Raw genomic sequence first — 16,203 nt, 5'->3', positions numbered from 1 at the left:
CCTCTTTCAACCAAAATTCACATTTCCTAAATTTAGCAAACAATTGTCTATCTCTCATGGTTTGAAGCAGAACTCTCAAGAAATATTTATGTTCTTCCTCACCACGAAAGTAAATCAAGATGTTGTCAATGAAGACCACCATAAAAGTATCAAGTTAGGTTTTGAACACCTAATCATTAGATCCATAAGCACTGCTAGTGAATTCGTCAATCCAAATGACATCACTAAAAACTCAAAGTGACTATATATTGTTTGAAATGCCATCATGGGAATGTCACACTCCCTTAATCTTAATTGATGATAGCCGAATTAGAGATAAATATTTGAGAAATGACTTGACCCTTGCAATTAATCAAAAAAATCATATATCCTAAGGATTGGATATTTATTCTTAATGGTCACCTTGTTATATTTTTGGTAGTCTATGCACATCCAAAGAGATCCATCATTCTTCCTTACAAACAACACCGGAGCACTCCATGGTTAAATACTTAGCCTTATGAATCCCTTTTCCAACAAGTCTTTTAGTTATTCCTTTAACTTCTCTAATTCTGCCAGGGACATTCAATAGGGATGAATAAAGATAGGTTGGGTATTGAGATGGATTTTGATACAAAAACCAACTTTCCTTTCGGGAGGGACATTAGAGAGTTCATCAAGAAAGACATTGAGAAACTCATTAATCATGGGAACCGACTCAATAGAAGGACTTTCGGAGTCGACATCCCTAATCCTCATAATGTGGTAGATGCAACCCTTAGCACTCTACTTTTAGGCCTTCAGACAAGAAATGAACTATCCTTCACTACCGAATCATGACCATTCCATGCAATAATACACTGATTTGAGAATTAAAACTTGACTCTATGAGTTCTACAATCTATAGAAGCATAAGATGCATGTCAAGTTCAACGAGATCACAAGGAACAATTTTATGCAAGATAGACATGGGACAACCCCTATAAACTTTCTAGTAATAACCGACTCACCAACGGGGATAGACAACAAGTCGGGTTCCAATAATATATCGAGTAAAGTGTCAAAACTATTAGCAAGGAATAGGGTAACAAATGACAAATTAACACCCAAATCTAATAATGTATACACATCAAAAGCAAAGACCTTTAATATACCGGTAACAATATTGGGTATTTTCTCAACTTGTTGTCTCCCATGCAAGGAATACAAGCGATTGGTATATTGTCCACTTCCTTGAGCTTGTTGAACATGAGAAATATGGGCTTGAGGCCTACCACCACCACCTCTACAATTTGTAGCTTGGTGACCCGGCTTACCATACTTGAACCATGCATTAAAGCTGGCTAAGCATTCCCCTTTGTGAGCCCTTCCAACTTTTTGCAATCAGGGAAAGCTTGAGCACCAACATTCTCCCTTGGAACCATCAGATTAGCACCCTTGTCCTTGTTGAACATTTAAGTAGGAGCATTGATGGGACCTTTCCCCATAAATTATTACCCACCTTAGCCCTTTCCACTACCACTATAATCAGAACTTTGAGGATTGAATCCTCCACCATCAACTCTATCCTTCTTAAACCCTCTTGACCTCTTCCTTAAATTCTCTTCCTTAATTTGTTCTGCATATGTCATGAGTCGGGAGATGTACATCTATTTGACCAACATGGCCGTCTTGGATTTCTTGGACACCAAACTAGAAACACTAAAAATGAACTTGCTCATCCTTTCTTTTGAGTTGGAGACCATGAAAGGAGCATACTTAGATAATTTAGTGAATTTTAGGGCATATTCCCTCACACTCATTCTCCCTTGGTGAATATTGATGAATTCTTGAAACTTTGCCTCCCTTATCACCAAAGAAAAGAAGTAATCTAGGAAAGCACCCGTGAACCTTTCCCATTATATGGGTCCCATATGTTTATCCCTCTCAACAATCAATTGTTAATACCAAACCCTTTTAAAACCTTTGAGTTGATAGGACACTGGCTCAGCCTTCTCATTTGGAGGTACACCCATGATAACCACAATCTGATTGACTTTCTCAATAAACTCCATAGGGTTCTCATCTACCTTAGAACCATTAAATTCTGGTGGATTAATCTTCTTGAAGTCCAGAATCTTAGAAGTTGGAGTAGGCACTTGAGGAGGAGGAGGAACAATGCCTTGGTTAGTTTGATCGGCTATGGATTGGGCCAACAAATTCATGACATTTCGAAATTTCACATGCGTAACTCTTTCTTCATGATATGGAGCTTTGGGAAATAGAAGATCTTGGTCCTCATCTCCAACCCTTGCTCTAGGTGGTGGTACCCTTCTTGGAATCATGATACAGATAATACAAAATGATTCGTTAGTTAGAGGAAATCTTAGGACAACTCTAGGGAACGACATGAGTATTGAAAGAAGGGAAAAATTTCCTAAATGTCTTATAGTCCCCCATCCATAACTGTAGAACGCTTTACAATCATGAAAAAACCCCTATTTGGCATGGTAGGTTGGACTTAGAGTATCATTTAAAATCTCAAACTCTGATACCAAGTTTGTCACAACCCAAGCCTAGGGCCTAGATGCGATACGATAAATGAGACACCAGGAGGTACCTCACCCAAGCCTCTTAGTATTTATTTAGCTTTTCATAGACAATGACATTTAACAATAAAAGTAAGTAAAGAGGGGTATAGGGACTAAGGGAAACATCATAGAAAAGAGTCAAATTCAAACTTAGAAAATTAGACATTTATATCCAAACATACCTCTACAAAAAGACTTATCAAGGGCTAAGATATATCCCCATCTCACCCTCATAATAAATGTTAACAAGTATCATGAATGGTATCCAAAAGTATTTACATCACATAAGCTATAAAAAGAAAGGAATATTGTTCCCGAAATATAGGAACTCACCAAAATAGTAGCCTTCAACTAATTGAACTAGCCACGTGGAGATGAATATGGAGAAACACTGATCCCTACATCGTGATATCATGTAGGCAATAGAGTATGTGTTAGTACTTTGAATATACTAAGTATGTAGGTATGCATTAACATTGAAAGAACATTAGAACATTATATAGTATGGAACATAATGCAATGCATGAATGATCAATCAATAAATAGAATTTGAAATATTCATTTTTAGGAAGATGACCATAACTGACATTTAAGACTATGCTATCTAGTACATGAAATCCAACATAACCCCTATGTTGGCATTGGGAGTCTACTTTCCGCGTAGGTCTCCATCACTTCATTCATTTTTTTACCTTTAACTTTAAGTTCTTTTGTTGATCCACTAGCCTTAAACCTACCAGGGCTCCTATGTTGATGCATAGTTAATGAGACAAGAGGTTTCTACTAGGATTCCCTTACCGAATCCTACCTCAATGCCATATTCGATGTTAAGTCAAATCCCACAGAATAACATATATCATAATAACATAAGCATATATTTACTTTGAGACATTAATAATTAATCGGTAGAATAGCTCATTAAAACTTGATGATTCAAATGTAAGAATTGTCCTTATCACATAGAATCCATTTATTTTGGAAACCCCTTTCATTATCATTCAATCATTCTCTAGGAACCTTTATATTTATAGTAAATAAGCCTTTGTAAATATTGGGTTAAAACCCCCTTTTTCAATCAATTCAACATTCTTTAAAAGTCATGGGAAAACATGGTGGGTTTAGCCAATTCAAATTCTAATCATTATAATCAATGATAGCATACATAAGAGTAATGGAATGCATTAATTTAAAACATACTTGAAGAAACTCACCCATTCACTTTAAAACCCCTTTCATGCCTTCACACAAGAACCTTTGATAAATCATTAATTTCATGCAACTAAGAGCCAATATAAGTTATGATAGGTAAAAATACTTTAAATACTCCATAATATATACATTTGGAATGCTGATATAAAACCCATGAAATTCACAATTGACATTGAGTTGCTAAGTTAGAAAAATACTTGAGCTTAATAGGTGGAAAAACCCATGAATGAGACTCACATGCCTTGGGAATAAAACCTAGTGCAAGCTTGAAAATGGAGTCTTGAAGACCTTGGTATGAAACCCTATCTTGGAATATGAAACCCTTGGAAGAAACCTTGAGAGGAAAAGTTTTGTGTAGGGGGAGTTAATGTGAGGAATGAGGGGATTGGGAAGGCTTAGGGTCTTTAGATAGGTTAGATTTAGTCCCCAAAATTACCTTACTTTACTGATAAAATGTAGGAAAAAACCAAATACCTCTCTTAAAAACTGGCCAGACTGACATTACGAGTCATAGAAATGGCTCATTGTTGGAGGCTCTCAGAAAACCCTGATTAACCAAGCCTCTGAATTTTCTTTACAAATTATTTCTATGAGTCGTAATACTTTCCATGATTCGTAAGATTGACTCATCCTGCATGTCGAAAACTCTACAAACCCTGAGTCTCTCAAGTTTACCTGTGAGTCGTGACTATGACTCGTCTTTACTTCTATGAGTCGTAATTTTGACTAGTAGACCTATTCTCACATTTAGCTTAATTACCAACCTTAACCTCAGTCCTATGAGCCACTCCTATGACTGGTAGACTGAGTGGCGGGACCTGAATCCAGCCTAATTCCCAAAGTTTTTCCTTTATTTTGACTTTTTAACTTATGGGGTCTTACATCTTCATCCTTTTATGATGTAGATTTTTGAACTCATCCACACACTCATGGATAGTAAGGTTGCAACATTCCCTATTAGTTGTTGGTGAATCCTCTTTTTTTAGGAAATTTATGGATTGGCTTATTAGTTAAACTTTAGTCAGTTTTTTCTTTTGTTTCATTATTTGATTTGAGGTAGCTGGGGCCCATGTCTAGGCAAACTTATTTCTTTCATTCTAGATATTAGAGGCACATTTCATACATTAGCTATATTGTATTATGGATCTTTAATTTATTGTTAAGACTTATCTAAAATGTGTTTCAGCTTCTACATAAATTTTACTTATGATATTCCTAAATATGATATGCCAAGGGTTAGCTTAAGATCACTCATGAATTCAAGTACCATGTCTCGGCAGGGGTGTAGACATGGACTACTACAAACTTAGTATCATAGCATTAGGTTCAAGTGTCCAAGGATGTTTGAAAAGCCATATCTAATAGAGTCTTTTTTAAGGGTGTGAATTGCGTCACACTTATAAAGGGGAGGCTATAGGATATTTATAAAATACTACCCTTCTTTCATGCTCTTGGTCATGCGATAGAGTTGAACTCAATTTACCTATTCTAATTTGTTCTCATATATATTTCATATCATACCTCCACAAATAGTTGTCGGTGCCGATGTGATTTTGAAACTAAAGATATCCTGCTAGACAAAATTAAAATCCATATGTTCTCTATGGGCAAGTTGAATAAAGAGTAACAAATGTACTTGTTCTTCAACCCCCTAAAGACAATGTTACAAATGATGAGTTTTTCAACATCATCCAGATATTGGCTCAGGCTATGACAACTCAGATTGACATCACGGAGTAGTCCTTGTAGGCCGTCAGGCCTTTCCTAACTCTTCTAGGATTTATAATTTCTTAGGATGAATCCACTTGAGTTTATAGGGTCGAAGCTTAATGAGGACCGATAAAACTTTATTGCTGAGGTTCAGAAGATCTTTTAAGTGTTGCATGTAGATGATGCAGAGAGGATTGAAATTGCTTCCTACCAGCTTAAGCATGTTGAAAGGATATAGTTTTATTAGTGGAATAAGATTAGGAGTGAAATACAACACCTCCAGTTTGGGCAGTTTTTTAAAATACATTTATGATTTCTTTTATCGAGAGATAAGGGATAAAAGAACAAGAGACCTCCTCAACCTGAAGCAACATTCTATGAGCATTCAAGAGTACAACCTTAAATTAAGTCACTTGTCTCGCTATGCTCCGCAGATGGTAGCTAATATGAGGAGAATAATGAGTTTATTTATATCTAGACTCTTTATTTTTCAAAATAGCAAAGGTAGGGCAGTGATGTTGATTGGGGATATAGAAATTGGTCCTTTAATGATATATCTTTAATAGGTTGAGGAGGATAAGTCAAAGGATAGGGAAGATATTTGTAAAAAAAAATCTAGAATATCTAACCATGAGTTAGGTAAGTAGAGGATGAGAAATGGAAATTAATCATCCTTTTAGAAGAGGTCATCTAGACTAGCCCCATCTTCAGCTAGCGCACCAACACCCAGACCTAAAAATGAATAAAGGGGAAGGGAATTTGTGTCTCAATCCCAGTGCAGTATTGATAAGGGATACTTACCTTATCATGTTTGCTATAATTTTTGTGAGAATCACCCTAGTCATTGTCTTTATGGTAGGTATAGGACTTGTACATGTGTCCAGGCAGGTCGCATACTCAGGGATTGACCCCATCTAGATAGGGCAATGGAGGTAACAAAACTTAGTACAGTATGCCATCAGCTCCTAAAGGGCAAAATACTGAGAATGACATCACTTTTATTGAAAATAGTAGTTACAATTACTTTTATGCCTTTTCTTCTATTTTGGATTTGAAGAACTCCCCTAATGTTGTTACCGTTATGTTAAAATTATTCTCCCTTAATTTTTATGATTTGTTATATCTTGGAGCTACCTTATCCTTTGTGACTCCTTATGTTGCCAATAAGTTTGTTTTGGTCCCAAACTACTCTTAGAACTTTTTTTTCATCACTACTCTAGTCAAAGAGTCAGTCTTGGGTAAATAGATTTATCGAAGTTATGTCGTCTTAGTACTTCATAATGAGACCAAAAATGACTAGTAGAGTTAGATATGTTAAACTTTGATGTTATTATAGGGATGGACTGGTTACATGCTTGTTATGCCCTAGTTGACTACAAAACTAGAGTTGTAAACTTTAAGTATCCGAACAAATGAGTCTTAGAATGGAAGGGTAGTTCTATTATATGTAAGGTTCATTATATCACATTGCTTAAAATTAGAAAAATGATCTCCAAGGGTTATCTATACCATCTAGTGAAAGTTAAGGATTCTATCCATGGGAACCCATATCTTCATTCACTCCCTATATGTGTGAGTTTCTAGAAGTCTTTTCCGATGATCTTCCTAGAGAACCTCTTGATAGGGCGATAAAATTTTAGATAAATATTCTTCCTGACATGCATCCCATATCCATTCCTCCATATTAAATGGCTCTAGCTGAGTTTAAAGAGTTGAAAGAATAGTTTAAAAAACCTTCTAGATAAGGGATTGATCAAACCTAGTATTTCCCCATGGTGTGCCACACTATTTTTTGTGCGTACAAAGAATAGTTCTCTTAGAATGTATATTGACTACTGTCATATAAATAAAGTCACAATTAAGAATATGTATCCCCTTCCAAAAATTGATGACTTGTTTGACCAACTTTAGGGAGCAACTTATTTTTCTAGTCATGATCTCAGATCCAGGTACCACCAGTTGAAGGTTAGGGAGTATGACATTCTAAAGACAGTTTTTCGAACTTGGTATGGTCACTATGAGTTTCTTGTTATGTCTTTTGGACTAACCAATGCTCCTACAACCTTTATAGAGCTTACCAATAGGGTGTTCAAGTAGTATCTCGACATATTTGTTATTGTTTTTATAAATAATATATTGATTTACTATCATAGTGAGGGAGGACATGCTAGTAACCTTAGAATTGTTCTTCAGACACTCAAGGATTGAAAATTGTTTGCTAAATTCTTAGAGTGTGAGTTTTGGTTGAGATCAGTTGCATTCCTTGGGCATATTATTTCTAGTGAGGGTATTCAATTTTACACTCAGAAGTTTGATTCAGTGAAGAACTTTCCAAGGCCCACTACTCCGACAGCATAAGAAGGCTTTTGGGTCTATCCTATTACTATAAAGGGTTTGTTAAGGAGTTCTTATCTATTTCTACCCTGCTGACTAGATTAATGCATAAGAAGGCAAATTTTAGTGGTCTAAGAGTTGTGAGTAGAGCTTCCAGGATCTAAAGGATCGATTGATTTTTTCTTCTATTTTGACTTTGTCAGAGAGTACAGATGATTTTGTGTTTTATTGCAATGCTTTTAGAGTTCATCTTGGTTTTGTTTTGATGAATAATTGTGTCATCGCTTATGCTTATAGAAAACTTAAGGGTCATTAGACTAACTATCCAACTCATGGATTTAGATGCAGTGATATTTTCTATGAAAATTTGGCATCATTACCTTTATGGTGTGCATATTGATGTATTCACAGTCGTAAGAGTTTGTAATAGTTTTTCAGTTATAAAAAATTAAATCTTCGTCAGAGAAGATGGGTTGAGCTTGATGTATCATGGATTTATGGTACTTATAATGCTTCAAACTTTAAAAATTACATGTCTTTTAAGAATTTTTTAGTAGGTTTGATGTTGTTTGAGTTTGTTTTGAATGAAAATAGGTTGTTCCATAAACAGAAGAAAACATGGTGAACTTGACTGACTGACTGGTGCAATTTGACTTCTAAGAGGCCAACCTACAATCCATAGAAAGTTCTACGAGTTGTAGGTGGTTGTTGTATATAAATTGATAAGCACTTGAAGGCATGTCCAAAGTTACGAATTAGTCTATGAGTCGTAGAATATTCTATGGTCGTAAAACCAACTATAAAAGAGGAACAGTAACTGAAGTCCAAAGGACTTGGCCTAGGACTAAGTGTATGAGCCATAGAAAGAAGATTATGAAATGGCTTGAAGTTGTGTTACAACCTTGGTCTATGACTCGTTCAAACTTCTACTATTCGTAGGAATGAGTCATAGAACTTAACTAACCTAGTTTTCCTATTTTTTCTATTTGGGTTATTTAGGATTAGTTGTCTAAATACGTTTTTGGGTTTCTTGTTGTATTATCACGTTTTTGGGTTTGAGATTAAGATATAAATTACATTTGGCTTTAATTCTTGGATTTTTATCATCAACATTTATATTCCAATTCAATTGAAGATTTCAGATTCTCATAATCATTATTATAAGTGCATAAATTATTTCAAACAAATTATTATAAATTATGAACAACAAGTTATGAGTAGCTAAATCCACAACTAGGATTGTGGAAATAATGAAGAATTAGCAGCGTAGCTCTTGCATGTCGTTAAGGCTATCAGAACACTTCTAGGATTCATAATTTCTTAGGATGAATCCACTTGAGTTCAAAGGGTTGAAGCTTAATGAGGACCCATAGAGCTTTATTGATGAGGTTCAAAAGATCTTTCAAGTGATGCATGTAGATGATGTAGAGACGGTTGAAATTACATCTACCAGCTTAAGGATGTTGAAAGGATATAGTTTGATCAGTGGAAGAAGATTAGGAGTGAAATACAACACCTCTAGTTTGGGCAGTATTTTAAAATGCCTTTGTGGTTTCTTTCCTCGAGAGATAATGGAGGCAAGAATAAGAGAACTCCTCAACCTGAAGCAACATTCTATGAGCATTCAAGAGTACAACCTTAAATTAACTCACTTGTCTCGCTATGCTCCGCAGATGATAGCTAATATGAGGAGAATAATGAGTTTATTTGTATCTGAACTCTTTATTTTTCAAAACAACAAAGGTAGGACAGCTATGTTGGTTGGGGATATGGAAATATGTCCTTTAATGATATATGTTCAACAGGTTGAGGAGGATAAGTCGAAGGATAGGGAAGATATTTATAACAAAATTGCCAGAACATCTAACCATGAGTTAGGTAAGTAGAGGACTAGAAATGGGAATTAATCATCCTTTTAGAAGAGATCATTTAGAGTAGCCCCATCTTCAGCTAGCGCACCAACACCTAGACCTAGAAATGATTAAAAGGGAAGGGAAGTTGTCTCTCAATCTCAGTACAGTATTGCTAAGGGATACCCATGTTGTCATGATTGCTGCAGGTTTTGTGAGAACCACCCTGGTGAGTGTATTTATGGTAGGTGTAGGAGCTAAAAATGTGGCCAGGCAGGTCATATACTCAGGGATTGACCCTCATCTAGACAATTCAATGGAGGTAACAGAAGTCATTCCACTATGTCATCAGCTCCTACAGGCAGAAATACTGAGAATGGAATCACTTCTAGTGAAAATAGTAGTTATGATTACTTTTATGCCTTGTCTTCTATTTAGGATTAGAAGAACTCCCTTGTGTTGTTACCATTATGTTAAAGGTATTCTCCCTTGATTTTTATTCTTTGTTAGATCTTGGAGCTATCTTATCCTTTTTGACTCCTTCTATTGCCAATAAGTTTGGCTTTGGTCCCAAAGTACTCTAAGAATCTTTTGTTCATCTCTACTCCAGTCAGAGAGTCAGTCTTGGCTAAATAGATATATTGAAGTTGTGTTGTCTTTTTCCTTCATAATAATATCAAAGATGACCTAGTAGAGTCAGATATGTTAAACATCGATGTTACACTCTTGCTATGCCCTAGTTGACTTTAGAATAGGAGTTGTAAAGTTTTAGCTTCCGAATAAGTGAGTCTTAGAGTGGAAGGGTAGTTCCACTATACTTAAGGTTCATTACATGTCATTTCTTAAAACCAGAAAGATGATCTCCAAGACCATCTAGTTAGGGTTAAGGATTCCAATCTTAGGACCCCATCTCTTCATTTAGTCCCTGTAGTATGTAAGTTTCCAAAAGTCTTTTTTGATGATCTTTCCAAAGAACCTCATGATAGGGAGATAAAATTTGGGATAAAAGTTCTTTCTGATACGCAACCTATATCTATTTCTCCATATAGAATGGCTCCAGCTGAGTTAAAAGAGTTGAAAGAATTGTTTAAAAAACTTCTAGATAAGGGATTGATCGAACCTAGAGTTTCCCTATAGTGTGACACAAATATTTTCGTGCGTACGAAGGACGGTTCTCTTAGAATATATATTGAATACTGTCTTATGAATAAATTCATAATTAAGAGTAAGTATCCCCTTTCCAGAATAGATGACTTGTTTGACCAGCTTTAGAGAGCAACTTATTTTTCTAGGCATAATCTCAGATCCATGTACCATCAGTTGAAGGTTAGGGAGTGTGGCATTCTAAAGACTGCTTTTTGAACTTGGTGTGGTCATTATGAGTTTTTTGTTATGTCATTTGGACTAAGCAATTCTCCTACAACTTTTATGGAGCTTATGAATAGGGTATTCAAGTAGTATCTAGACATGTTTGTTATTGTGTTTATAGATGATATCTTGATTTACTCCCGTAGTGAGGGAGGACATGCTGGTAACCTTAGAATTATTCTCCAGACACTCAAGGATAGACAATTGTTTGCTAAATTCTCAGAGGTGAGGTTTGGTTGAGATCAGTTGCTTTCCTTGAGCATATTGTTTCTAGTGAGGGTATCAAGTTTATGTTCAGAAAATTGATGCATTGAATAACTTTCCAAGGCCCACTAGTTCGATTGGCATAAAGAGGCTTCTAGGTCTATCATATTACTATAAAAGGTTTGTTGTGGGGTTCTCATCTATTTCTACCCCACTTAATAGATTAATGTAGAAGAAGGCAAAATCTTAGTGGTCTAAGAGTTGTGAGTAGATATTTCAGGATCTAAAGGCTTGATTGATTTTTGCTTCAGTCTTCACTTTGTCAGAGAGTACAAATGATTTTATGGTTTATTTCGATACTTCTAGAGTTCATCTTGGTTGTGTTTTGATGCAAAATGGTGTTATCGCTTATACTTCTAGCAAACTTAAGGTTCATGAGAACAATTATCCCACTTATGGATTTAGATTCAGTGATATTTTCCATGAAAATTTGGCATCATTACCTTTATGGTGCGCATATTGATGTATTCACTATCGTAAGAGTCTACAATATATTTTCAGTTAGAGAGAGTTAATTCTTTATCAAAGGAGATGGCTTGAGCTTGATGTACCATGGATTTACGGTACTTGTGATGCTTAAAACTTTAAAAACTGCATTTCTTTTAAGCATTTGTTAGTAGGTTTGATGTTTTTTGTGTTTGTTTTGAACGAAAATAGGTTATTCCATTAATGGAAGAAAACATGGTGAACCTGACTGACTGACTGGTGCAATTTGACTTCTACGAGGCCAACCTACGAGCCGTAGGTGGCAGTTTTACAAGAATTTTTTAAAGTAATTTTTTCCATTTTATTCAGAAGAATGAATCTAAAAATACAAAACTCATTTGGGCCTATTACCCAAATCCATTACACTAGAAAGAAAATAAAATTAGGAAAAAATCTGGTCTTTAGCCCAAAAGCCAAGAACTTATTTGTCTATAAAACACTTCTATCAGGTTGGGTTTCCTAATCTTATTTCCACTATTTCCGCCTTTCCTTCTTATCCCTTGAAAAATACTTCCTTTTTGGAAAATCTCTCTTTCTGTTTTCTGATGTTGTGGATAATTAATGTAGTTGTGATCCTCCTACCTCTCTTCTCTTCCTTAGCTAACAAGAGTAAGTTAGCTTCCTTGTCTTCATTTTCCTTCTTGGTTCCTTTTCCTGTCATCTCTGTTGACTACTGCAATTTTCCAGATGAGTTCTTTAGAATGGTGGGTGTTGCTTCTTTAGTGGTGGGTTCGGATCTATTGTCATGGAGGAGATTTGACTCGCTAGGTATTTTTCCTTTTCTTTGATCTTCTCCTTCCTAATTTCTTTCATGATACTTATTTCTCCTCTCTACAGATGGTATTTGAGAGCAGTGCAGGGGTATCTACTTTCCACCTAGAAAAGTAGTGAAGTCCATATCTTCTAGGTTCTAGATTATCCATCTGACCCAGATCCTCCCTTTTTGATGTCTTCTTTTTTATGACTGAAAATAGCCTAGGCTATCTAGCATTTCACATTTTTTTGTTTATAAATCTCACATAAAAGTTATATATGTGAAAAACTATATGTTGTAGACTCTTCCTTCCTATTATTTGTTTATCACTACTACTCTTATATATGAGATGTTAAGGTTATCATGTTCACTAATGTCCTTTCTTGTGTATCCAAGCTTTCAAAATCTGTGAATTTGCAAACACCTTTTTCTATTCACAAATTTGCTATGTAATCCGAAAGTTGGTTCCCCTCCCTCATTATGTGATGAAAACTATATTGCTTAACTTGTAAACACTCATTGATTTCCTCGACTATATCGTGAATGATCCATGGGATTTTTCACTGCCTTTCCAACACTTTACAAAGTAACATAGATTCTGATTGGATAATTACTTGTTAATGTGTTGTTTGTTTGCAATGTTTACAAGCTTCTAGTATAGATTTAGCTTCTGCTACTATGTTAGTAGTATTCTCCATAGTGGCTCCCTTTGCATGTATGATATCTCCATTACTGTTTCTTAGGAAAAAGGCATAGGAACTCACTCCTGGGTTACCTTTAGATGCTCTATCAGTATTATATTTCACCCATCCTTCAGGAGGAAAATCCCATTTTACCCTAGTGACTTTAAATCTTGTGTTCCCTTTATCCAATTCCTATAGCATTTCTGGACAGCTCCCTGCAACATTCATTGTAGGCCTTCTTATTTTAATTAGCATGTACATGCTCTTTGTAATATTATGAATTATTCTGCTCAAAGAAGTAGTTTTTCCATCATGTTTCCTTTTGTTCCTTCTTTTCCATAATTCCCATAATATAAAGCTTAGAATTGCTTTATAGTAGGGTTTCATGCTTGGTTTGGTATTTGCATTCCACAATAACATTATGGCTTCCATCATAGGAAGTCCCTCCATGTGTAATCCTGCAAAAGAAAAAAAGTAGGACCAAGTCATGTTAGCAAAATTTGATTTTAGGAAGACATGGGACATAGTCTCCTGATAAAGTTGATCACAACACTAGCATCTAGATGGTCCCTCCCTACCCCATCGTCTCAGTCTGTCATCCACTTAGATCTTATATTTCCATAATCTCCAACTCAAAACAACCATTTTGAAAGGGATTCCTTTAGCTACTCATAACTTGGCTTTTACATGGTAACATTAGGATGTATATTCTTGCAATACTTATTTCTTATGTATTCACCCCATATTGACTGCTTTGTTAGAAAGTTCCACCACATTTAACAGAATAGGGCCATTGAAATATCATGCAATAGTCTAAAACCCAAACCCCTTTCATTTTCTGGTAGACATAAATTGCTCCATTTACTCCAATGCCTTCCTTTCCTCCAATGCAGCTACTCCATAAGAATTGGGCCATCATTTTCTGTATTTGATTGAGTACATTTTTTTTGGGGTCGGGGGGGGGGGGGGGCAGTTTCATCACTGACAAATAAAGAATAGAAGTGCTCTGCAGGACATGCTTGATTAAGATTGCTCTCCCTCCATATGATAAAAAAATTCCTTTCAATCATGGCATATTTGAGCCAATCCTCTGAATAATGTGCTGATAGTAAGCTTTTTGTTTTCTCTTATAGAAGATGGGGCATCCCAGATATGTAAAAGGAAAATATTTCCTTAATATACCTGTAGCCACCTCCGCAACTATTTTCCTTATTTCTGTTATTACCTCTTGCACCATTAGAATATTTTTTGCTATACTTCTACCTTGTACAATACCGGCTTGATCCAGATATATAATACGAGGAAGCAATTTATTGATTGTTTCATGAATAACTCTTGAAAAGATCTTGTTCACAAAATTGCTTAATGATATGGGATGCAAATCTGAGAAAGTATTTACCATCAATCTTTTAGGGAGTAGTACTAGATTAGTGTGAGTTATGTATCTTGGCAAATCAGCCCCTCCTATAAAAGCTTTCACCATGTTGAATACATCCTCTCAAACTATCTCCCATATTTTTTGGAAGAAAGCTCATGTCATTCCATCTGGTCCTCCTGCACAGTTTCCATTTAAACCCATCTCTACTCTTGTTACTTCTTCCATGTTTGGTAGTTCTTGTTGTTCCTCATTCATATCATTGTTAATCACCTATGGAAGCTTATTTTATACCTCAAAATATCCACTCGTTCCCTATCTTATGAATTATTTCTTATAGAATTCCACTACTACATTTGCAATATCTTCCTACTCTTCCAATAATTGCCCTTCTTAGTTTAGAATTATCTTTACACTTAATCTGCTTCTTCTCCCTTTAACAATAGAGTGGAAGAATTTTGTATTTCTATATCCATCTTTAAACCAATTCATACCTGATTTTTGTTTCCAAAAATCCTCCTCCCTTTGTAAGTACTTTTTTAACTATGCTTGAGATTCATACAAAATTTTCTTGTTGTTACCAATGGGGTTATTTTCAAAATGGGTCTTCTGAAATCTAATGATATCCTCCAACGTAGCTATCTCCTTGAAAATGTCCCCAAAGGTCTCCCTGCTCCATTGAGTTAGAGTTTTCTTTACCTTTTTGAGTTTATGATGAAACAAATTATATGGGTCCTAGTAAAATCTACTTTCTAGTGTTCTTTGACTACCCCTAGAAAAGATTCCTCCTTTAACCATAAATTAAGAAATTTAAAGGACTTCATTACATTCTCTCTGCTGCTTTTAAATACAATCTCTAGAGGGGTATGATCTGATCCACTTATGACTAGATGCTCCACTTCTATATCGGCAAAAAGTTCTTGTAGTTTCTCATTACCCAATACTCTGTCTAACTTTTTGAATATGCAATCATCTTCTGTTCTTCCATTCCACCAAGTATACTTACTTCCTTTGAAACCCAGATCCTCCAGATTACAAATATTAATACAAAGACTAAAGTCTCAAGTTTCAGCCTCAGTAACAGGTCTCCCTCCAAGCTTTTCCTCCTCATTGCATATCACATTAAAATATCTTCCTACAATCCATGGAGATTTTATTGTATTAGCCACATCCGACATTGAATCCCAAAGCTACAATGTTTCATTCCGTGTACAACATATATTAACGATAGAAAATCTTCAACTCCATCACTTTGATTTCTCTACTTCAAAGTTAACATTTATTCTTTATCTCTTAGTGTATCATATTCCATTTCTTCATCAATGAAAGACCAAATTTTGCTATTGCTATTAGCAACAACATGTTTCATCCTCAGCCTTCTTCTATATTCTTCTATACCTTGACTATCTTCAAAAGGTTCCATTAATCCTATAACATAGTATTGGTTTCTTTTGTGGAGGTTACTCAGTCTAGTAAATGCTTTTTGAGTGTTTACAAACCTAATAATCCATAGAAGAGCTTTTATTGATACCTAGCATTTTTGACAATCGTAGTCCAAAGTTACAAATTAGTCTACGAGTCGCAGAATATTCTATGACTGTAAGACCAACCGTAAAAGGTG

General features: G+C 35.4%; 1 long non-coding RNA gene across 1 annotated transcript in view; it reads right to left on the bottom strand.

Moving 5' to 3' along the window:
• The window catches only part of LOC129876274 (uncharacterized), a 100,433-nt gene that overhangs the window by 43,934 nt on the left and 40,296 nt on the right, over positions 1 to 16,203 (bottom strand). Inside the window, exon 2 of the long non-coding RNA XR_008763350.1 lies at positions 2,883 to 2,947. This is a non-coding gene — a long non-coding RNA (uncharacterized LOC129876274). The remainder of the gene's footprint in view (positions 1 to 2,882; positions 2,948 to 16,203) is intronic.

The sequence above is a fragment of the Solanum dulcamara genome, chromosome 2 (genome assembly GCF_947179165.1).
Source record: "Solanum dulcamara chromosome 2, daSolDulc1.2, whole genome shotgun sequence".
Classification (NCBI taxonomy): Eukaryota; Viridiplantae; Streptophyta; class Magnoliopsida; order Solanales; family Solanaceae; genus Solanum; species Solanum dulcamara.
This window is presented reverse-complemented; position numbering and strand designations above follow the sequence as displayed.